Genomic DNA, 24,246 nt, shown 5'->3' with positions numbered 1-24,246 from the left:
TTTCCTTGAATCCCTACTGCGTTCAGTTTGAGAATTAATCTTTTATGCGGGACTTTGTCAAAAGCTTTCTGGAAATCTAAATAAACCATGTCATATGCTTTGCAATGATCCATTATCAATGTTGCATCCTCAATAAAATCAAGCAGGTTAGTTTCCTAAAACCATGTTGACTATCTCCCAAGATACTGTTACCATATAGGTAATTTTCCATTTTTATTATAGTTTCCATACGTTTGCATATAATAGAAGTCAAGCTTATTGGTCTGTAGTTACCTGGTTCAATTTTGTTTCCCATTCTGTGGATCGGTATTGAGCATGTCTTTTTTTAAAACTAATCTCAAGATGAAATATTATATTAATTATTTGGTGGGGGGGGGGGGGGGCGCGGCGGCGGCAAATGGAAGTATTATGATGTCTAGACTGATGGCTTGTATTTTGACAATTTACTTCACATAGATAAACCACTAATACTTTTTTTTTTTCTTCTTTTCAGCAGAGGCTATTTAGCAAATGCATTGTTGGTTAATATTCATGATTTTACCAAAATTGTAGTTTTTAATATCTTGTCGGTAAATATAATAGTTTCAGTATAGATCTTTTCAGTGACTCAATTCATTCAATCTGCATAGTGTGCAGGAATATGACAGATGAAATCTCCATAACGTACCAATTGTTGCTTAAGAATTGATTAATTAATAGCCCACCTGTATTAAGCACCAAGTGGAAGAAGCTGCAAATAGTTCATATTTGTTGTGGAAAAGCAGCTGCATATATGGGCGAGCAAAGTATTGGTTATCTGCCTTTTTTCACATCCCAGTCTGAGGGGCATGATTTCTCAATGGTAAATATAGAAACTGGAATTGTATCTGTACTATGTCTAAGAAAACCCCAAGAAATGCCTGCTAATGTCCTTCATTTTCATTTTCTTTACCTACTTTACCCAATTCATTGATAAAGGCATAACAAAAAAAAATATGCTTGTTTCCAGTAGAAAGTGCTCATATTTACAGGTGCAGTAAGCCCATCACAAGCAATTATAAGCTGCTATTAAACCATATGTTTTCAAAAAATATGTTTGGGAATGGCATTTTTTTTTTGTCTGAGCACTATATCAGAATTATAGCTGAAGAGGTTGAGTGCATACGCCTGCATGTTCAATTATTTTTAGCATTGAGGCACTAAATGTGACATTTACAGCACTATATGGCAAAATCACATTTTGCTGTACCTCAGCAGTCAACTACTTATCATGTCAATTATTTCCTTCAAGTTCTATTTATTTAATTAGTCCTGGAATAATAATGCTGCTGGTCTCCACTTTATATTTAATTCATTCATATGCCTTGTTTAAATTTACCAAAGCCTCAATGTCTGAGAAACTTAACAACTGTTTACTATTTTCTTAGTGTCTCACTATGCTTCTTTAAGATGTATTATGTCACCTAATATTATATAAAACTAAAATTCTCTAACTTTTTAAAGATTTAGGTGTAGATGTACTAAAGTGTTGCACCCGTCGCAATAGTCGCAAACCAGTTGCAAAGGAGTCTGTGGTGAAATGTGCTAAACATGCGCAATGCTGTTAGTGACTTTTTAGGGAATGCTTTGTGGCAACAGTTTTTCTTAGAGGTTCAACTTTAGATGAATATGTAATTATTGGCGTTCCTGCATAAATTAGCAAAAAAAGGGGCGGATATAGTGCAAATGAGGGTTCTCAAATATTCGAATGAGCTGTACTAAAGCTGCCAACAGTTGCAACACTTATAATTGCATCAATTTGTTAAGAGCTTTTGAAGGCATGTTTTAAACAGTCGCAATTGTTGCTGGCATTTCCCAGTCTACTTTTTCTCGTGTGTTGCCAGTTGTGCTCAATGCATTTTTGAGGCGAACTCTCAAATACCTAATTTTCACTAAAGTCAGGGTGTCCTTACAAGCCATGAAAACACATTTCTGTGACATTTCTGGTTTTCTCAGCGTGTTGGGAGCAATAAACTACACACATGTGCCACTAACCCCTCCAGCTCATTCTGAGCATCTGTAGAGGACCATGATCTACTGTGTGTTAATTGTCAAGGCTACTAAGTAGGCCAAGTTAAAAAATAATAGTAATTAAAATAAAATAAAAAACCCTAAAATCACTTAGTTTCAATTTAAAAGAATATTTTATTCGCATTGTCCAGTAGTCTAAAGTAGGTATTCATTTGATTTTACTACTGTACAGATTTATATTTTTACATAATGTAATGTGTAGCCTAGCCAAAACACATTAGTGTTATTTCAGTGCAATGATTTATATTTAAAATACTTCGAGAACTGTAAATGTATGTGTGTGCGATTTTATTGTATTGTTTTCAAACACAACAGCTCCTTATGTTGAACAAACATGTCCGGTTTAGCGAGGGGCTATGTGATTATGAAAAGCTTTTTGGGGGTAAAAGTTGGGGCCCCGCTATAAAATGAAGGTAAAATGAAGATGGAACAGAATACATTGTAGAGGTGACATTTACATTTAACAAAAACAATTTTATTTTGATTCATGCACCCTCTGCCGCTGTTTATTTGAACAATGTTGCGCAACACTCGCAATGTATGCTAGAGATTTCGCTAGTAAGACGCATCAAATATTTGAATTTGTATATTGCGGCTCTTTTGATTAACATATGGCAAAATGTATACTTTGAAAATGTTGCAACGAAAATGCAGATTGCGGTGTTTGCTCTGTGACTGGCCCATCTTAGTACATCTACCCCTTAAACTTTTGCACAGGCCTAAAGAAAATGCTAAATCATCATCCCATAAACCATAGTGGTAGGTATCTTCTATTTGAACCTCTAATTATTACCCATTTACAAAAACAAATTATTGTTATAGGTATTATTTACTTATTAAAAATAATATACTGTTAACTTTTTATACATTGTTAGTCAGACAGCAAACTGTAATTGCATTGTCATCAGCAAACCACAATCATTTAAGAATGGATACATCACAAAGCAGGCCAGATGCAGGATAGAGGCACATATTTAAGGATAGGAAAACATATGTCACATCAAATGAAAATAGTGGTTACAGCATTGGTTTGATTCACTTATAAAGCATTGCTTGAAGTTGTAAGTACAATCTGTTTTATACAACATAACTACACATTACAACTGTCCATATATAAGTTTTTATGCAAGCTAATTTTCTTTTATTTGTTTTGTAATGGTTTTATCTTTCCTCAAATCATAAATGACAAAAGTGTATTAGTATGTTCATGTATTTCTCTACAGAAAATCATGTAAAATTTTGTTTTCAAAAACAGCTTAGCTGTTCAAGATCAAATAGTATTTTGGGTATTTGTTTTATTTTAACGTGAACATATATGTAATAATCAATAACTATGAAAAAGCAGATGGCTCAGTCAATGGAAATGCTTTCCAGGTGATTCACCCAATGAGTTCTGACCATGCACTGTTAAAATGCCTGTATGGCTAGGGTGTCAGCTGACTATTACATAGAGGGATCATTTTAAAACATCTACATTTAGAATGTTGTCATAGTGGATTATAAATTAAAAGCTTTTTGTGATTTTGTATTTTATTTGTTTTACAATAACAGAGCAAAAACTGTTCATGATCTTAAGGGGAATGTGGACCAATGTCTATGACGTCTGCTTACTACTGCTGATGAACACGTTGATCTCATTGCACTTGTCCTGGTGACCTTTTATAGATTCGCAATTCTGTGCCTCACAGCTGTTCCACAGATAGAGATATACATACTTCAATCTGAATTGGTTAAAACTCAGGATGTCTAGCTTGTTACTTGCATCCACAAACCATTGCTAATTGAAATTTGCAAGGTTGGCATAGACAAGTTGTAAATGTTTCATTGTCTCTTGCTGTAATGCAATTAACTTTTTGTAGTTTGAAAGCGTGCCTTTGTTGAGTTTAAAGTGCTCTGATGGGTTTAGTTAATCCCACTTCAGAAAGTCCTCCCAGGGCGATGGGATCATTTTAGCCCCTATGCATTTTCACTAAGGGCTAGAGCTGATCCCCTGCCAAGGCCTGCTTCAATTATAATCTGTAATGATTATTCTATAAATATCCATTTATCATTATCAAATGATCAAACTGAAAGGAAAGCTTTTTTTATTTGCATTGTTTTTGTGGAATGTTCATGCATAATTAATAGTCTGAATGTCAAGTGAGGAGGGGCACATGGATTTTTTTTTTTCAAAGAAAGAACTATAAGTGCTTTTAATGCAAGTGAAAAACTTTGTCAGCAAGACTAAATGATAATGCAAAATTAATGAAATTGCACTTAACCATGAAAAAGAAACCAAAACACAGGAGTCCCATTTAAATCCACCAGCTGCAATTTCACCACATGTATTTATAGTAAAAAGCTGGAACTGGTAGTTAAAAAAGTGTTGTGCTTGATTAATATTAATACATTAGTTTTGCCACATTTCACAAGTATATGTTGATTTGTACAGATCTTATCAGTGCTTTTGTCAATATAAATTAGATATGTATCAAGTTTAATACATTTTGTTACTGCGTTTTAACCATTAAGTACCAAAGGGGGTGCTCTTGCTTTATTCTTTAATTGCTTAAAACCCCCAATATGTTTTAAACTAATCCGTAAGCCTCTTAATATTTTGGCTCTGATACAAAAACAAATGCAATACTTCTCTTTTAAAGGCTTAAACTGGGCCATAACGTGGTGTAACTCAATTATCAAGCCCATATGTCACACATACTCAGTGCACCATCAAATGTGCCTTGCCTTGGCTTACTATTGTTTGAATAGATTGTGTTTTGTATTATGATTTATTTAATTGTGTTTATTATGTGTAAAAATGACGACGAGAGACATGTTATTGTTTCTTTATGGCGTGACTGTATGTTTTGTTTTTGTATTTTTTGCAGCATGGATGGGAAGTCGAGGGGTAATAGAATAATTACTAGCTAGTTTCTCCTTGTACTGGGTGGGGTGTTCGAGAGGCGGGACGAGAGGAGCGAGAGAGAAATTGAAAACAAAACAAAACAAATATAGGATCAATGAAGGAGATTGCCCAGGCTGACTTGGGTTTTGTTATTATTATTGTGTTCATGATTTGTTTTATTTATAAACTTTAATATGGCTCTGTGAGCAGTGTTTTCTGTTTAAACATTTTATTTATTTTTGTCTTTAAATAAACGGCATACAGCGCATCTCTGAACTGCAGTACATGGTTTGTTGTTTTTTCCTCCATTCTGGCCTGACGTCACCGCAACGCCTTCCTATCACACTCACGTAACATTTTACAATAACTTAAGGGGTGCAAATCGTTTTGAAAATGTTGCACCAGGGAGCCTGCTGACACTAAATGATCAAACCCCACCTTAATCAAGCACCCCCCTCCACTCTTCAATTTGTTTTTAATGTGGGTGGGTCCTGTGCAGGAGCGCTCCCAGAAATATTTAATTGTGTTAGCCCATCTGACATCCCATCTCATGCCAATAACAACTGAATCACAATGTTGGAAAGTGTTTTAGCCAATCAGAGTGCTGCATTGTTGTTTCACAGCACCTACACTGTCACATTAGTAAACTGCAATCAAATTGCCTCACCATTTGTTTAATGAATAACCACAGTGCACTGCCATCGAGACAACAGCAACTACACTCAGCAGCCAAATAGTCCACGACAACAATAAAAGGTACAAATTAAACCTATTTGAAATGCAGGCTTAAACAAGGGGAAAAACTAGCTCACAAACTAGTTCCATTTTCAATCATTACTCTCACAATCACTACAACTAATGTTATAATTACTCACCCCCTAAGCATTAAAACAGGCAGTAAAAAAATAAAAATAATAAAAAAATAATAATAATAATAATAATAATAATAATAATAATAATAATAATAATAAATAAATAAAACTTGAAAATAATAAAAATAAGAATAATAAAATAAAAATGCACCTTTAAATGATGTGTTTATGATTAGGAAAATGTATAATTAATTTTAATACAAGAAAGATGCAGATAAAATGAATATACATTATTATTATTATTATTATTATTGTATTATTATTATTATTATATTATTTATATATATTATATTAGTGGGAATTGCGGGCATGTAGAGTAACCTATTGTAGATATACTAACGATATTTAAAAAATGTACTGCACTAAACATTATGATATCATTAACCTAAATGCTGGTATTTAAGCTCTGTTCGATCAGAATTGCTGAAGATACGGTTCTGTAGGAAACCTTTGTAATATTATTATATGTACATGTATAATAGGTTTGTAGTAAATATATTAGGCAGTCAAAAATGTTTACCAAATAATACACACATAGTACACAGTGCTTTCTTATGGAATATTGTTTTTTTGGTATTTGTGTAACGCTACAGTGTCTTTTTTTTTTGTTTTGTTTTTGTTTGTTTTTCACAAGGGCAAATTGGAAAAGACACAAACATTTAAATATACCGTCCTAGATTTTAATATTAATTAAGTTATTTGCATTTGGAATGAGAATTCATCGGCTAAAAGAAACACACAGCCCAAAAGTACTACCAAAATAGAGTGAGAAAAAGGTGAGACTTTTTCCATGGAAATTGTTCCATTTATTATAAATAATTAGTTTCAGTTTTATAGTTGTAAAAGTGAATGTACATTATCTCTCATCAGCCTCATCAACCTAATTGTATATGGTTGTGAACATGTGTGCCTGGCCCAATGACATGTACATAGAAATAGATTTATAGTAACAATGAAGCAATAACATTTGGAAGCTTGACAGTGCAACCAATTACAAGAGTATAATCAAAATTAAATAATTAAAAGGGCTGGTATTGCACAATCAGTATTTCTTATAACAAAAATGATAAGGGGAGTAGTGGAAACTGCATGAAAATTGATTTTAAAACCTTGGCAACACCTTTAACAAGGAAAGGTTTATAGGGCTTTGTTGGTAACAAAAACACCATATTTAAAAATCATTGTAAGTTACCCTTTCCCTGGGATAGTTCTGGTTACACACGCACTGTATACAATTCGTTATAAACATTTAAGATCTTTCTTTGATATTTCAACTCAGGGCTATGTTTCATACTTTATGTTCATTAAAAACAATGGTTCCCAGAAATCCGTTATAAATCTGACCACCACATGTGTGCAAGTTTACAAAAGTCCATAACTGAAATTGAGTCTTGATCCACTTATATTGCTGAGTGAAACTAGATCAAAGAAAAGCAGTCCAGTAAGAATTATGTTCAGTGCAAGTTTTCACCTTGCCTCTGAATGAGGGAATTTAATTTAGAGTTTATTGGGAGATGCACATTTTGTAAATGTTAGGGCCTAGATTTCATTCATTCTTTAGTTGAGTATTTGAGAAACTAAATTTAATACATTTAAATGCACCTCATTTTACTTCCAGGTACAAGTTTCTTAGTTCACAGTTGTGGTGTTTTATATTAGATTTTTATTGTTAACAATGTTATACCACTTGAGTGAACACGAAGAGAACAACTCTCCTGTTACCCGGACCAAGGGACGATTTCATTAGAAGTGTGAGGGTTAGGTGTTTGAGGCAACTGTGTTTGGAAGCTAGTAGATGAACCTGGAAAAGGTTACATGTAGATGGTATGTGTGCCTGAAGCTAACCTGCAGAGAATAAGTTATGAGCAAAGGATCTTGGTGATTTCACAATATATCGGAAACTTGCTGTAACTCCTGAGCATCTGTCTGCTTATTATAGCCCTATAGACGCTATCACCTCCAAACATATCCCTGACAATATAACACAGTCACATGTGTAAACTGCATTATTTCAATGTGGTGTTTGAAATCACTGTATACAGTCAAGATAAGTCTTTCACAGGGGAGCAATCAAGGTAGATTTTAACCTCTCACAGAAAATACACAAAGCAGAGGTCATGATGCATTGTTAACTGAAAACTAAAAAAAGTCTTTCCACCAACTGTACCTCCTAATGCTTCAGTGTTATCCTAAGGAACTCCAACACATGGTCCAATAGCTTGCTGGTAGACTTGGGAAAAGTTGTATAGTACAACGTCGCATATCCTTCCCCCTGTGGACTGGGGTATAGGCGGATATGTGAAAAAGTTGGATTTGCGAACATCTATAGAAAAGACATCTACACATCCATAAACAGGTTAGTGAACAAACACAACACACAAACTGTTTTAAACATGGGGACATTTTTAGCTTTAAAAGTAAGTAAACATAAACGAGATTAATTAGGCCAAAATACACAGTTTTACTATGCGTTCTGATTCTTCTTTCTTAATATCTCTGTCAAGGTACTTTGCGTTCTTTCTTGATATTACCAACAGCTGATAAGCAGCTCTGTTCTTTGGTTATTTTAAACAAACGTCCAGTAGGCATTGCGTTTATGAAGCTTGCTTTGTTTAATTCAAATAAATTTAAAAGCCACAACAACATGCTGCCAGTATCTGCAATCGTGCGCTCCATCATAAACACATTCAACAAAAAAACAAGTAAAAAACAAAGCTTTCTCGACTGATGTATTGAAACGTCACTGCTACACACAGCTGACTGACACAGGCACACAGCCCATCTCTCTCAAAAGGCTGATTGCTCTAATGCTTCCTTTCTGTTTTCATTGTAGACGTTGCATTTGCTGCTAATACCATTACTCACGTAACCTAATTTGTATATTTATTAAGTTATTTATTTAGTGAGACGGTTAATTGATCAGAGCGGTTAAGCGATGGTCAGATATGCGACGTTGCACTTCATGTGAAATGTAAACTTAAAATTCTATAAATATTTATATCTTTAAAAATTGTTTTCAACAATTCCAGCTATACAGGGTCGGGTTAATTTTTCTTTTTAACACAAATCAATCTTAATGTAACATTATTTCTGCATGTGGTGACATTAAGGTCTTTTCTCACGTAATAAAATTCTCAAAATTTCAGCTAAATAACAGATTTTTTTTTTAATTTCATAACATCAAACTCAATATTTATGTGTGGTTTTGCAGAGCCTAGAGAAATAGTAATTACAGGTTGATTGACAGGTTTGCTGCCAAAACACATCCAAGGTCAAAGAGTTAATAATGTGTTTTATAAAGCAAAGAAGGGGACAACATTACTTAGTACTGAGTGTTGGTTAATGCATCTAGTCTCGTCAGTGTGAGAAGTGAAAATAGCTAAATGAGGAATTCTATTTTTTTATATAAAGCAGGCCCAGGGGAGGTAGTTACAGGTAGACAAAGTTTAAAATATGTATAAATTATAATATATTGATGCAGCCATTGAAACAGTGAAGCATGCTCTAATGAGCTCTTCTGAAGCAGCCAGACAGCAAAAAAAAAAAAAAAAACTTTATTCAAAAAGTAAAAATAAAGTGCTGTACTATTTAAACCTTGCATCTTATGTAGAATAACATGCGTAAAATACTTTAGATGTCACTTACAGGAAATGAGCCATTACAACAATTATTATTATTATTATCATTATTATGTGTGTACTATATGTCATATTTACTAAATTAGAAAGCCTGTGTTAAAACTATCACGTATGTGTGTGTTTCCTTTAAAAAATAAAAATAAAAAAAAATCATAACAAAATACCATGTAGTTTATTTTAATAACTGGTTTATAGTTTTTCAATGCTGAAAAAAGGGACTACTGTTTGTGACAGGTTGTTGATGTGGGAAATTTCTACCTTCACCACAGACAATTATTTTAAATAGGGCATAGTGTTTGAACTAATTTGTTCATAAATAGTTGCTGTCCTTTTGAGTTTTCATTTATATTTGATTAAAATGAATAAATCACTAGCAACAGGAGGTCACTTTTGTCATAAATATTTAATGTTAGCATGTGCCTTTTCAGCCATGTGACTATTTTTAGATACAGTATACAATGGACTGAAGGATTAAAAAAAAAAAAAATTGAAAATAATCGTATTTCTAGAATTCTATCTTTAATACATTCTGTCTAATACACCTATACTGCATGTGACTACTAAAGAATGCAACACTCACTTCTGAAAGAGTTCATTTTTAGGACAACTTGCATTTTTTATCATGTCTGTAAAATGCATTCTAAACATGTTTAAACACTTGAAGTAAAAATTCTACTTTAAAACTGGTTCTTCTGCAGGGGTGGAATTATTTCTCAATAAACACAACATAACACAGGATATATTTTCAGCAACAAAGTACCTCTAACAGTTTTGGTTGTGAGACATGTTTTTGCACATGAAGTCAAGATTGGAAACATGAAGATGTCCTATTGCTGGTGGACATGTCCTTTTGTATTTGTGTAGAGGTATAAATAAACACATCAATAATAAATACACTCAGAGGACAAAAAAGCATTGGCTATAAAAGTTCTAAGAAAAGCCATTTTGTCTGCTTTCTGAACTCAACCATGTAATTAGTCATAATTACTTCCTATATAATAATAATAATAGGTTTTCTCAAATTTATTAAATACCCTATACAATGAAGATAAATAAGGGAGTCTACTTTGTTCCTGTAACTTGTTAATGGTGGTAATTCAGAATTCATGGGATTGTGAAAAGGAAGTTGAGCTGTTCATTTTTACTTTTTTCTTCATTAATCTAAAATGACAGACCTGTAAATTAGATACATACACTTTTCTTCTAAACTAAAAGCTGACTAAAGCTTCTTATCAAATTTAACATTAAAATGTAATTATCTAAAGTAGAAGGGTTGCTTGGGTTGTATTGTTTATTAATTAAGTTAAATACTAGTACTATTTTTAACACATAGCTTTTTTTTTTTTTATACACAGTGCTGCCTTGATGGGCCAAATACTCAGATATATCTGTATATCTGTGCAATAAACAAATCATTAAAGCAAATTTGATTCTGATCCCTACTTGTGTTAATATCTAAAAACTTACCATCCAGAAATAACTTTCTGCAAATCATACTGACATGCTTAGCGGACCCCCTTTATAATGCTGTAGTCATGAGCCATAGGAGGCCGTGCTATTTGTGTTCCACCTTATAATGAGAATACTAGTGTTAGTCTAATGGCATTATAGGGCAAATGGGAGCCGTGACCATACTGCCTTTTAACCTGTTCCGCAGTATAAAAGGGCCGGGTATATTATTTACAAGAGCAATGACTGACTATCAGACTATATGCCCTTGCTTGACTCTGCTGCAGTATATACTCTGGTAGTAGAAAATTGAACCACAGTAGAAACAACTTCCTGGGTCAAGTCAGGAAGTTCTTGATAACTTAAACTCCACTGTGTCTCATTAAGGGAAAATGTAAGTGGTGAGATTTAAAACTGTAAAAATGTAATGTTTTTTTCTTGATATTGACTTTAATTGTTTCCCAGTACGTTCTAATATCAATTTTACATATTGAGACTGAGAGCCAGAGAATGCAGAGGTCAAGCTTATTAATTGCCACGCTTAATAGAACACTGATGTAAACAAGTTATAAATCTGAATAATTATACACATGGGAGTAAAATATTTGTTTTTCTCATGCTGCCATATGGTGTAGGGGCTAAGCAACTTTGACAGCTCTTGGCAATTGATTACATGATGTTTATAGGGTCTTTTTCACACATATGAAGCACTAGACTACAGCAGCAGGTGATCTGGGGAAACCTGTAATCTGATGCAATCTTGCCCGAGTCTTATCCATGTAAAATATGGTACGGTAGAGTAGTAGACACTGAGAAGGTGAAGATATAATAGTACTGGAGAGTGGAGCACCTCTCAGCAATGCCAAGTCTGTATCAAAGATCTGCTGCCCATCCTTATTTTATTGTTGTATGATAATGAAAATAAAGACCATTCATTTTCTTGAATTTACTAATTACTGAATCCACATCTCTCTCTCTCTCTCTCTCTCTCTCTCTCACACACATTTTCTGTATGCATGTACCAAAAAGAAACCATCAAAATAGTATATTTTGGTCATAAACCTTGATTGTTACCTAGACTGTATTAGTCAGGTACAAAATTAATTTATATTTTTTACTTGTTTCACTCAGCAGAACCTTTTTGTTTGTTCTGTCAGCAAATTATAAAGGGAAGGATTTTCAAAAAACAATGTTATTGTATCGAACCCCTGGTATAGTAATGAGAGCTTTAGTAGCAAGTGATTTTCAAAACGAAATGTGTTAATTAAATCAATCCGTTGATGAGGTTATTAATGAACGGATTTCTCGTTAAAAAGCTTAATTGTCACAGGTCACCTACATCACATCCTGTCTCAACGACTAGCTAAGGGGAACTCGTTATTCAAAATGCATATTAACAAGATCAAAAACAATTAATAGAAGCACCAGCAAGCAGTAGACAATTGAAATAAAGCAGCAGCCAAATTGAAATAAAAAATAATGGGAATATCTATGTTGTGTATAATTTGTAATCTTCATTTAAAATTGTGCATTTTGTCATGCAGTTAGATATATTATACATGTATACCACATATGTATACACTTCATTATATATTTATTAAGCTTTTAAAATTACAATAAAACTCTACCCAATACACAATTTGTTTATATTAATTTCTAGTTCAGAAGCATTTAAACTAGAAAGGAAGGGGAGAGAAATCAACAAAAAAAACAGAAGGGAGACTGCATGAAAACAAGGACAACAACTCAGGTAAGACAACCATTAAATGTATTTATGTAAATGCTAGAAGTATCAGAAACAAATTCTAGAACTTGAAGCTATTGCACTAACAAGTAACTATGATGTGATAGGTGTTACAGAAACTTGGTTGTCTGAGAGTGATAGGGATAAATATAATATTTGTGGGTATACACTGTATAGGAAAGACAGGCAGGACAGAAGAGGTGGAGGGGTAGCTCTATACATAAGAAAGTCTTGAAGCCCATGTGTTAAACCTGGACAAAGAAAATAAAGCAGAATCAATATGGGTCAGAATAATGGACAAAAATTCAAAAGGTCATAATAGAAGCATGCTATAGACCACCAGATTCAGACGGTGAGCAAAATTATCTGTTATACAATGACATTAGCAATGCGTGTAGCAAAGGCGAAGCCATACTAATGTGGGATTTCAACTTCCCCCCTATAAAATGGGAAAACCTGGTGGGTAGCACGACAGATGAAATTGAAATGGTGGAAATGACAAATGACTGCTTCCTAACACAATTTGTCAAGACACTGACTAGAGGGGAGGCATGCCTTGATTTAGTCTTTTCAAATAACAAAGACAGAATAACTAAAACAGAGGTCAGAGAACCACTAGCAAACTCAGACCACAACATGGTCTCATTTAAAATGTTTTTTAAAACACCAAGAGTAATAAATGCTAAGGTTTACAATTTTAGAAAAGAAACTATGAAGGTATGTGTGGCAGGCTGAGTGGATAGAGGCCCAGAGACAGTCTGGAGTTCAAAAAAATAAATTATAAACACAGAAATGAAAGAGCACAAGGGCCAAAACAAAGCAATTTAAACACAAAATAAAGCAAAATTACTCTCACAAAAATAAAGGTCTCCAGGCTGGGCAATGCCTTCACAAACACCAAAACACCAAAACACCAAAACACCAAAACACCAAAACACCAAAACACCAAAACACCAAAACACCAAAACACCAAAACACCAAAACACCAAAACACCAACCTGCTTCCTCAGCTCCCTCCTCCCAAATGAAAAGCAGAGGCCTCCTTTTATGTCAGGTGGCTGGGCACTGATTGATCGTTAATTAAACTAATCATCTAATCAACCCCAGCCACCTGAACACAATGAACCGAGGCAGGTAGGGGAATTTAACCCCATCCCTGCCAATTTCTAAAGCGCAGAGCTGTACTCTGCCACAGTATGAAACAGAGACTAACAGAAAATAGAGAAAACTTCACAGAGGATGACTGTTCTTCAAAAATGTAGTATTAGAGGCACAAAACAATTACATACCTAAAGTAGCCAAATCTAAATGTAAAACTAAATTGCCAAAATGGTTTAATAGCTCAATTAAAAAAAAAAAATTCAGTGAAAAAAGGCACTTTACAGAGCGTTAAAATGGGACCAAAAACAAAGTACACAGAAAGAGTTCACGGAACTGCAAACGCAAGTCAAAAAGGAGGTTAGAAAGGCCAAGGGAGAAATAGAAATTAACATTGCTAAGGAGGCTAAAATTACAACAGGAAGATAACATTCAAAGAGGAGGTTAAATGTCTAAGAGATACAAATGGCAAAATCATAGATGAAGAAAAAAAAAAAGCCAATATATTAAATGATTACTTTTCACAAATTTTTACAAAGGAGGATATGGACAACAAGCCCTACATGTCAACCAGTTCCTGTCCAGTTTTAAATAACTTTAGCGCAACCAAGGCAGAAGTGTTAAAGGGACTAGGAGCTCTTAAAATAAACAAATCCCCTGGGCCTGATGAGATCCTCCCAATAGTACTCAAAGAAATGAAAGAAGTTATTTACAAACTGTTAACCAAGGTCAAGCAACAGTCTCTTGACACAGGGGTTGTACAGACAGACTGGAAAATTGCAAACGTAATACCGATCCACAAAAAGGGAAACAAAACTGAACCAGGTAACTGCAGACCAATAAGCCTGACTTCTATAATATGCAAACTTATGGAAACTATAATAAGATACAAAATGGAAAATTACCTATATGGTAACAGTATCCTGGGAGACAGTCAACATGGTTTTAGGAAAGGGAGATTGTGTCTAACTAACCTGCTTGATTTTTTTGAGAATGCAACATCGATAATGGATAATTGCAAAGCATATGACATGGTTTATTTAGATTTCCAGAAAGCTTTTGACAAAGTCCTGCATAAAAGATTAATTCTCAAACTGAACACAGTAGGGATTCAAGGAAACACATGTACATGGATTAGGGAGTGGTTAACATGTAGAAAACAGAAAGTACTGATTAGAGAAGAAACCTCAGAATGGAATGAGGTAAGAAACAAGGACCAGGGGTCACAAATGGAGATTAGACAAAGGGGCATTCAGAACAGAAAATAGGAGGCACTTTTTTACACAGAGAATTGTGAAGGGCTGGAATCAACTCCCCAGTAACGTTATTGAAGCTGACACCCTGGGATCCTTCAAGAAGCTGCTTGATGAGATTCTGGGATCAATAAACTACTAACAACCAAACGAGCAAGATGGGCCAAATGGCCTCCTCTCGTTTGTAAACTTTCTTATGTTCTTATGTTCTAATTGTTCAGTTAATCTTCTAATCATACATTTTCTCTGGTACTCAACATGATTAGAAGTAGCCACCGAACACCTACAGTATTATAAAACCATTTTATATGCATGCAAATGTGTGAAGGTGAAAGTGTACATTGTACATAAAGTGTGGAGAGAGTGTGACAGCATTAAATATGTTTAGGCAAATTCCATGTCAAAGATCTCGATCATATTCCTAGTGGATCTGTGTGCCCTTGTACGCCTGTTCTTCGTTCTTGTGTGGATAAGACACAGGTGTAAAAGCCAAGGATGCACCTAAGGAAACTTTATTGTAGTATCTAATATGCCGTTTTCTATATCAAGGTTTCAGTTGTATAATTCAAATAAAATATAGAGTAGAGGTCAGCTGTCATATAATGTACATATGCAGAATTCAAACAGGCTACAGTTGCAGTGCTAATTTCTTGGTAGTAGCATTATACTTTGTGCGGTATATCATTTTAGCCATACAACAAAGGTTCTGTAAGGTTACAAATGATTAAAATAAGTGAATAAATCTCCTTCATAACCACAAGTATAGAAAAGGCTTTCATAACTACAAATATTGAATTATCTAGGTTGTATGTAAGAAATTAAGTTTGGTCCTGTACACTCTTTCTCTCTGCATCATCAGCTGCAGTCTGTTAAATGTCTGTTTCAAGGTGAGTTGTATACTGTTTTGTTAATTAAAACCCTCCTTTTCCAAGTGCAAATTAACTCCTGATAAATTATGACAATTAACACGAATTTGATTTTAAATTCCTAGGCAAACAAAGAAATAGTTGCTAGAAGCACTGCTGTTAAGATATTAACATTATTTTCTTAAATCAACATAATTTTGGAAATCAAATTACAATGATTATTTAATAACGAAATGGACATAACGACCGCTTGGAAATGTCCAAATTAATGCTACATACCGATTTCTTAATTAACACTGGAATTATCGTTTATGACCTTTTGAAAATGCTGCCCAGAGTACTGGTAAGCTAATTTATGCATTAGGTTACTCTACTTGTGGATACAATGCTTATTATAATTACTAGCTTTGGCCAACACTTGTTATAGTGAATTGAGTACCGGTAGTCTTTTTTTAAATATCCATAATGAGACTTTATTTTTACTTACACTTCAAAACCACTCCAGATGCACAGCAACGTCCATAATGTATGCATGAGTGTTGTTGGATAATTTGAACCAAATCAAATAGCTTCAAGCTTTATAAAACACAAATCTAACCACGACTTGACTGGTAAAAACACTGACCAATACATAAACTGTGACGCATTAAAAAATGGCATGCCTGTATTTTATTTGTATTAGTATTATTATTGAAAACATTTTTTTTTTTTTTTATTTTCTTACAGCGACTAGTCTTGAATAGACCATTCAGTTTAAGAAATGTCTTTTCAAACCTGGGATTAAAGATTGAGTTACATTGAAGAATAATGGACCTTTTTGTTGTCACTGCCAATCTAATGCTAACTTCTTCTATACCCTTACAAACTACTGCTGTCTCTCATTTGCATATATATGAGACCTAAAGACTTCTTGGGCGAGGATTAGTTTTAGCTACTCTCAGGCTCCACAGTACCCATATTGTGTTCCTGATCTGACAGCTAAATACCAGATTTAGTACACGCTTCAGTTGTTGTAAATTGCATAATCTAACCATAAATTAAAACTGATTACTTATTGTTATTATAACCCTTGAAAAGAAGTTTGCCTTTTGTTACTGTATCTGTAGATACTGTATATAGAATTTGTACTTGCAATATGTAGATTTCTATAAAGCATTGTTAGGCTGGTTGGTCTACTGTATCTGAATAATCTGTTTTAATACACTTGGCTGTCATCTCCTGAGTCTTTCTTATTAGTAAATTGGGACCTCAGTGAAGATTGATTGCAAAACTATGGAATTCTCTTGTAGACGTGTCTTGTCCAGGCAGAGATTTCATAAATGTTATGGTTTATATATGGATGGGCTATATATGGAATGATTTTGAGTAGTTCATTTTCTAAAACAAACATTTCAAAGGACTCATATCTTCCTTGTTTGCTTTGCTGCATCAAATGTCCATGCATAATAATGATTGGTCAATACCTGAAAAAGGCTAAACTTTTGGAAGTTATGGATGATGATATGAAAGAGACAGAGACACATCTGTAAGCATTTGTAATTGAATGAGTTCAACTGGAGGGAAAGGTTAAATGAAACTGTGTATGCAGCATGGTTGGTTTCTACTGTATGATAGGAGCAGCAGAGAGAAAATGTAATGGTAAACGATTTCCAAAACCTTTGTGTAATAGAGCATATTGCAGGGCTGTTGGTCTTTTTAAGCAGAATGTAACATTTACATTGTAGAGAAGGAAAAGAGATTTTCTGGACGTCGAATTTGTGTAAACTTTAATAGTGATTACTGCTAATTAATAAAAATAAGAAAATTGCAACCTTGTGTGACATACAAGGTAAACAATTTGTAACCTATTGCAGATTAATAATTTCATCAGTCCCACTACGTACCATTTTGTATTTTTCTTGTGAAGAGGAAACACGAAAGAGCTCCACTTTGCAGTTAAGCATGGCTCGTTTAAAGCCTTTTAGTGTTTAGAAAAAGTGTATTGTAACAATAGACAAAGCTTTGTGTTTTTTTCATACACACTGCTAAATGTGAACCCAACCCTACCACCTTTATATTTGGCCATTAACACATACTAAACATACAACAAAGTGCTAAAATAGAAAACATTTGCAACTTAATACAATTCTCCTAATAAAAAAAATGTTTAATGACTCTGCAGGTGACTTTTGACATGTTGTGAACTGACGTATTATCCCAACAGTAAGCAGCTGGTCTTTTAGACAGGGAGCTTTGTTAGAGTGGTTTCTTAGAGTAGCAGGCTGGTGGGGAGCCCCAGGTGTTAAATCTGGACGAAGAAAACAACGCCGAATCAATATTGGTCAAAATAATGGACAAAAGTTCAAAGGGCATAATAGTAGGATCATGCTATAGACCGCCAAATTCAGACGGTGAGCAAAATAATCTGTTATACAATGACATTAGAAATGTGTGTTGCAAAAGAGAAGCCATACTAATGGGGGATTTCAACTTCCCCCATATAAAATGGGAAAACCCGGTGGGGAGCAGGATGAACGTTTAAAATTGACTAAAAACAAAGTACACCAAAAGAGTACTAGGAACTGCAAAGTCAAAAAGATAGTTAGAAAGGCCAAGAAAGAGAGATAGAAATGTAGTAACAGTATCCTTTTTTGAGGATGCAACTTCGACAATGGATAATTGCAAAGCATATGACATTTATTTAGATTTCCAGAAAGCTTTTGACAAAGTCGCGTATAAAAGATTAATTCTCAAACTGAACGCAGTAGGGATTCAAGGAAATGCACGTACGTGGTTAACAGATAGAAAATAGAAAGTACTGATTAGATTCTGCTATAAATTCTGTTATAGTAAGCAAACTTGTTAAATTTGCAGATGACACAAACATAGGAGGAGTGGAAAACATTGTTGCAGCTGTGTATTCAAAATGATCTAGACAAGATTCAGAACTGGGCAGACACATGGCAAATGACATTTAATAGAGAACAGAATAAGGTACTGCACGCAGGCAATAAAAATGTGAATTATAAATATCATATGGGTGATACTGAAATTGAAGAAGGAATCTATGAAGAAGACCTAGGAGTTTATGTTGACTCAGAAATGTCTTCATCTAGATAATGTGGGAAAGCTATAAAAAAAAGGCCAACAAGATGCTTGGATGTATTGTGAAAAGTGTTGAATTGATATCAAGGGAATTGATATTAAAACGGTACAATGCATTAGTAAAATCTCATCTTGAATATCGTGTTCAGTTCTAGTCACCTCGCTACAAAAAGGATATTGCTGCTCTAGAAAGAGTGCAAAGAAACTAAAATTATTCCAGGTTTAAAAGGCATGTCATATGCAGACAGGCTAAAAGAATTGAATCTATTCAGTCTTGAGCAAAGAAGACTACGAGGCAACTTGATTCAAGCATTCAATGTCGACCCAAGGGACTTTTTCGACCTGAAAAAAGAAACAAGGACCAAGGGTTAAAATGGAGATTAAACAAAGGGGCATTCAGAACAGAAAATAGGATTCACATTTTTACACAGAGAATTGAGAGGGTCTGGAACCAACTTCCCAGTAATGTTGTTGAAGCTGACACCCTGGGATCCTTCAAGAAGCGCCTTGATGAGATTCTGGGATCAATAAGCTACTAAAAACCAAATGAGCAAGATGGGCCGAATGGCCTCATCTCGTTTTTCTTATGTTCTTATGTTCTTAAATTCAACCCAGACTGGAGCAGCTGATTTCCCGCTCCTTCATGTTGCTAAACATACAACACTCCAGTAGCTGTCATCACAGCAGCTGTCTGCACAGCAGTAACAGGTTCGATAATAGATCATATTGTTTGTAATGTTGAGTGGTGATCTGGATTGTCTGATTTTGTTATGCATTTTGAGAAGCACTATAGAGGTTTATAATAGATTTAAGGTGTTATAGACACAATATGAACCGTTGTTAACAAGGTTTAAAAAACAACTGAAAATAATGGTTGTTGCTTAGCATTGAAATATTGGTCTATGTTCTGAAAAATAAAATCTTCCGTATCGAATGCCAAATCTCTCGATTTCTTAGTTTGTCTCATGATTTCTGCAGAGGTGCATTTGGCAATATTGTATTACAGTAGTTTTTTTTTTTTTTTTTTTTTCCCTAGAATTACTTTTATTTACATTTATTTATTTTTACCTTGTTGTGTTTTTCTTTTATACAAGAATTGACCATTATAACCAAGAGATCTACAGTACAAACAGCATACATTACGGTACTCACCAGCTTTAGACCTGTTGAAATATCCTGGCCAGGAAGTTATTGGAACACACAGTGGGGGATTAAAAAAAAAAAAAAAAAAAAACACACAAAAAATCAGCTAGAACAAAACAAAGATGTCGACAACTGAGTGATGTCTTGTGTTGCACTGGTTGATAAAGAGGGGCACACAAGTGTCATTGGGGTCAGAGAGAGATGGACATTTCATGCAAGCTGGAGCAGGTTATCTTTCAAGTGCTTAGTTTCAGGTAAGAGTTCCTTGTAAGAAAAAAAAAAAAAACTAGCTTGGCTTCAGATTTTTGGTTTCATTGTGCCTTTAGGCAAGTTTTACTCTAATGTTGGTTTATCTTTTCCAATAGGTCTTTTAAACATGCATACAGTATATTTAGTCCAGCTGACTCTCCGTTTGATGCTGGTATTTTCGGTTTTGTTTGTTTTATACCATAGCTGAATATATTATGTATTTTTCAGAAAAAAAAGTAAATTTGAAATGGTGCAGGATAATCTTGCTTGGGACATTTTGTTTTATAAATCATGTGTGACAAGTATGACTGGTGGGGTAAAGTCAGATCAGGAAGTGAATGTAAACACAACACAGGCAATTGCGGGACGAAACTGAGACGCAATGGCGCTCAGCTTTTATTATACAAAAATAAACACTTTTCAAACAAGCACAAAACAAACGGCACATGGGCCAAAACAAACAAACAAACAAACAAACAAATAATAACTGCAACAAGTATCATGCTGGTAGTTCCAGCACGAGTAGGAATAGTTTTCTTCTAGTTATTACTTTACTTTACCTCTCTTCTCTCTTACTCACGCTCTCCACTCCCTGAACACTTCACCTGTGCAGCCAAACTGAACTTCTTTTATATTATGGCAGTGGGTTTAACTAGATATTAATTATCTTATTACCCCTCGGTCATAGTCTGCACAAGTTTCATAATGTGTGTGCCTGTCAGCCAGTTAAACAATCAGTAGCTGACAGTCACACATTCTCATGAGGTATTTTTAAAACAACAAAATAAATAATGGCGGACTGTACCTTTCTTGTCCTGCCTATTATTATTATAATAATAATAATAATAATAATAATAATAATAATAATAATAATAAACAAATACACAGGGGAGAGGAATACCCCGTCACAGCTTGATTTTACTAAATAAACAAATGAATTTGTTAGCACTAATATACATCTGTCTGGATGCTGTACAGTATGGTACCTCCTCCCCTGAAGCAAGTTATATTTTGTGTTGAACATCTTTCTTGATTAACCAAAGTTTTAATTCTGTTTACTCGTTTTTTGATGAAAATGGGAGCTTCTCTAATGGACCAATTAATAATAATAATAATAAAATAACAGGTCATCTCACTGTTTAAGATGCTCCAGTAAATCAAAGGGAAGCCTACACACCCTAAAAGCCGTAAAGTGTCGATAAATGACTTGCAGATTTTCATTTAATGGAGGAAATTACTTTAAAAACCACATGTATGTATGACATGCTGGACTAAGTTATTTCATCAAAGAGGTTGAATGTAGCTGGCATTCCTATGAAGAGTTTAAAAAAACATCAAGGGTTTTATTTTCTACTCACTTATCTATTTCTTCTGTCTTTTAAACACTGTGTTGAAAGCTTTGGAAGCTCAAGTCAATTATATTTCATTTAGTGCCAGCACAATGTCAGAATTTAATAAAACATCATTAATTACATGTGCAATCCCACAAGCAATTTAAATTAAAATATCTGAAAATAACTACCCTGACCAAAAAGGTCAAGTTTGTCCTGTCAGTTTGGATCTTATCTTCCATTCCACTCAGGGTCAAAGCCAGATCACAGGTGTAATATGAATACCAGTATTTCTAGGTATCATCACATTTATTTAAATTTTTTAAATGATACTGGATTTTTAACAGTAGAGTTAGATTTAAAAAGTCAGATGGAAATTAAACAGCATGGGTCATGCTAAACAGGAAAATTGCAAATCAAGTTTTGCAACATGTAATTCACACATTCATGTTCATCCGTGTTGCTATTTTAAATTTAATTAGCAGTTAACTACTGGGCGTATTGAGCGTAGAAAGATATAACATTTAATAGAAGAGAGACTGTACTTTCATATTATGTGCACACATTTAATTAAATAGTGAAACATTGAACAATCTAGTAAGTCTAGTCATTTGGGGTGTTTTTTTTTCACCCCAAAAGCCTGAGGCATGAACGTTAAAGGTACAACCAGCGTGGGAACTGCAGATAACAATGACTTAGAATGTATATGTGATATAATTTCACATCCACCGATCAACATCAAATTCTGACATGACACATATGACAAAAAATGGTATGGACAGTCAAAACGTTATATACTGATGCACAAAGGAATGCACCACTCAGGTCTGATGGATTTAATCAAATATTTAAAAAATAGATGTCACACAAAATCACAGAAAATTTGAACACAAATACAGATCAAAGTATCATGATACATTTTCTGTTTGAAACGTGACACACTGTCAAAATGAAAACATCGCAAAGTTAGTATAGGGTATGACCTCCTGATTTGAGCTCAGTATTTTGTTATCTCAAGGAACAATACTACTCAAACAATCAACAAAACTATTGGCTCACTGTTTAAAATGTAAATAATATGTGCCCAATGAGCTATTGATGTAAAACTTAGACTGTTGCGTTTTCATTGTGCATCAGTATATTTGCCTCAAAGTGTTTCTATATGTTACTCATATAGGTAGTGACTTACTGTTTGACACTACTATGTTAGTTATAGTTCCTGTACTGTCTTCAGTTTATGTTCCATTATCTGCCAGGGGGTGTGAACATATGGCTTTCCAAAACTATTAGTATGTTTTTTTTTTTTTTTTGTTCAGAATCAACTTCAAATCCACCTTTGAAGGATTGAGGTCAATGGTTGTCCTTACCACCATTTCGCTGTGGGAACAATGATCAAATTCAATATTTAGTATTAAAAAAAAAAAAAAAAAAATCAAGTTGGTGTTGTGAATTAAAAATGCATGACAAAAAAGTTGAAAAAGAAAATGCATTTCTAATCATGAATACAGTAGAAGTGTATATCAAGTGAAGATATTTCCACTTTTAGTATTTTTTCCAGCATTAATGCCACCATGAAGACACGTTTACACATTAAACCTGTTTAATTCAAATAATTAGTACACTTCTTTGATTTAAATTGTCTCTGCAAATCAAACTGTATTTCAAAGGGCAAGGAGATATTTCAGGTTTGTGGTGTGGATCATGCTTTGTAAGTTACAAACCTTTACTCTTTTTCTTTAAAAAGTCAAACAACAAATGTAAAACTGCTGAATTTCTTTAGGTTAGTTTTGTTTTAATATAATGCATAGCAATGTATTTAAAATTGATAATATATTGTGTTCTTTTTGTATTCAATCTGTTTTTTTATTTGCATATACTTTTATTTGCAAGCGCAACACAATTAATCACACCATAAAATGGTTTCTTAAATTACTAAACTACAGGGAGGGGGAGCCTAAGGCAACGCTAACTCTACGTAGCATATATACACCTGCCGATTACCTTATACAGTATACTAATACTTTAAAAGTCCTTCCTTTCAAAGAAAAAACAATATTAGTAGAAGGAACGTGTTTTCTCTGTATTACTGTACACATTCTTAAAATGTGTTATTTGTGTGAAGATGCTAACTGCAGTTGCTATTTATATTTAAAAATATACAATACATGAAAATATGTTGTTGATCTCAATACATAACGTGATCTGTAACTCTTGTCTGGAAATGCAGTGGCAGTCTACATAGTACAGTTTCCACAGCTTCTCACCTTCAGAGAAACTGCAGGGAATGTGTGAAGCAGGCTCCCCTCAGCCCTGCTCCACATGTGTTTTTTTTTTTTTAATGTGTGCTGTAACACCACCAGAGGAAAGAGGTGGGTCAGACTTTCCTGTGTTCCTATTGTCAGACAGCCTGGAGAGAGCTGAGAAAAAAAAAAAAAAACCTGTCGAGGGGGATCTTCTGTCATCTCCCTGCAGGCGGTGGAACACAGTCAGACCTACAACTCTCTCGCTCTCTCTCTCAGTAGCTCACTCTCTCTCAGTCAGTGTAGCTGAGCTCAGTCAACTGAAGCTGAGGACAGGATTAGCTGC

The 24,246-nt window shown here is 34.2% G+C and overlaps 1 protein-coding gene across 1 annotated transcript in view; it reads left to right on the top strand.

Moving 5' to 3' along the window:
- Window positions 1–24,246, top strand: part of LOC121318194 (semaphorin-3A-like) — a 117,078-nt gene that overhangs the window by 37,514 nt on the left and 55,318 nt on the right. The gene's annotated exons all lie outside the window — the stretch shown is intronic.

Source organism: Polyodon spathula, chromosome 7, assembly GCF_017654505.1.
Source record: "Polyodon spathula isolate WHYD16114869_AA chromosome 7, ASM1765450v1, whole genome shotgun sequence".
Classification (NCBI taxonomy): domain Eukaryota; kingdom Metazoa; phylum Chordata; class Actinopteri; order Acipenseriformes; family Polyodontidae; genus Polyodon; species Polyodon spathula.
This window is presented reverse-complemented; position numbering and strand designations above follow the sequence as displayed.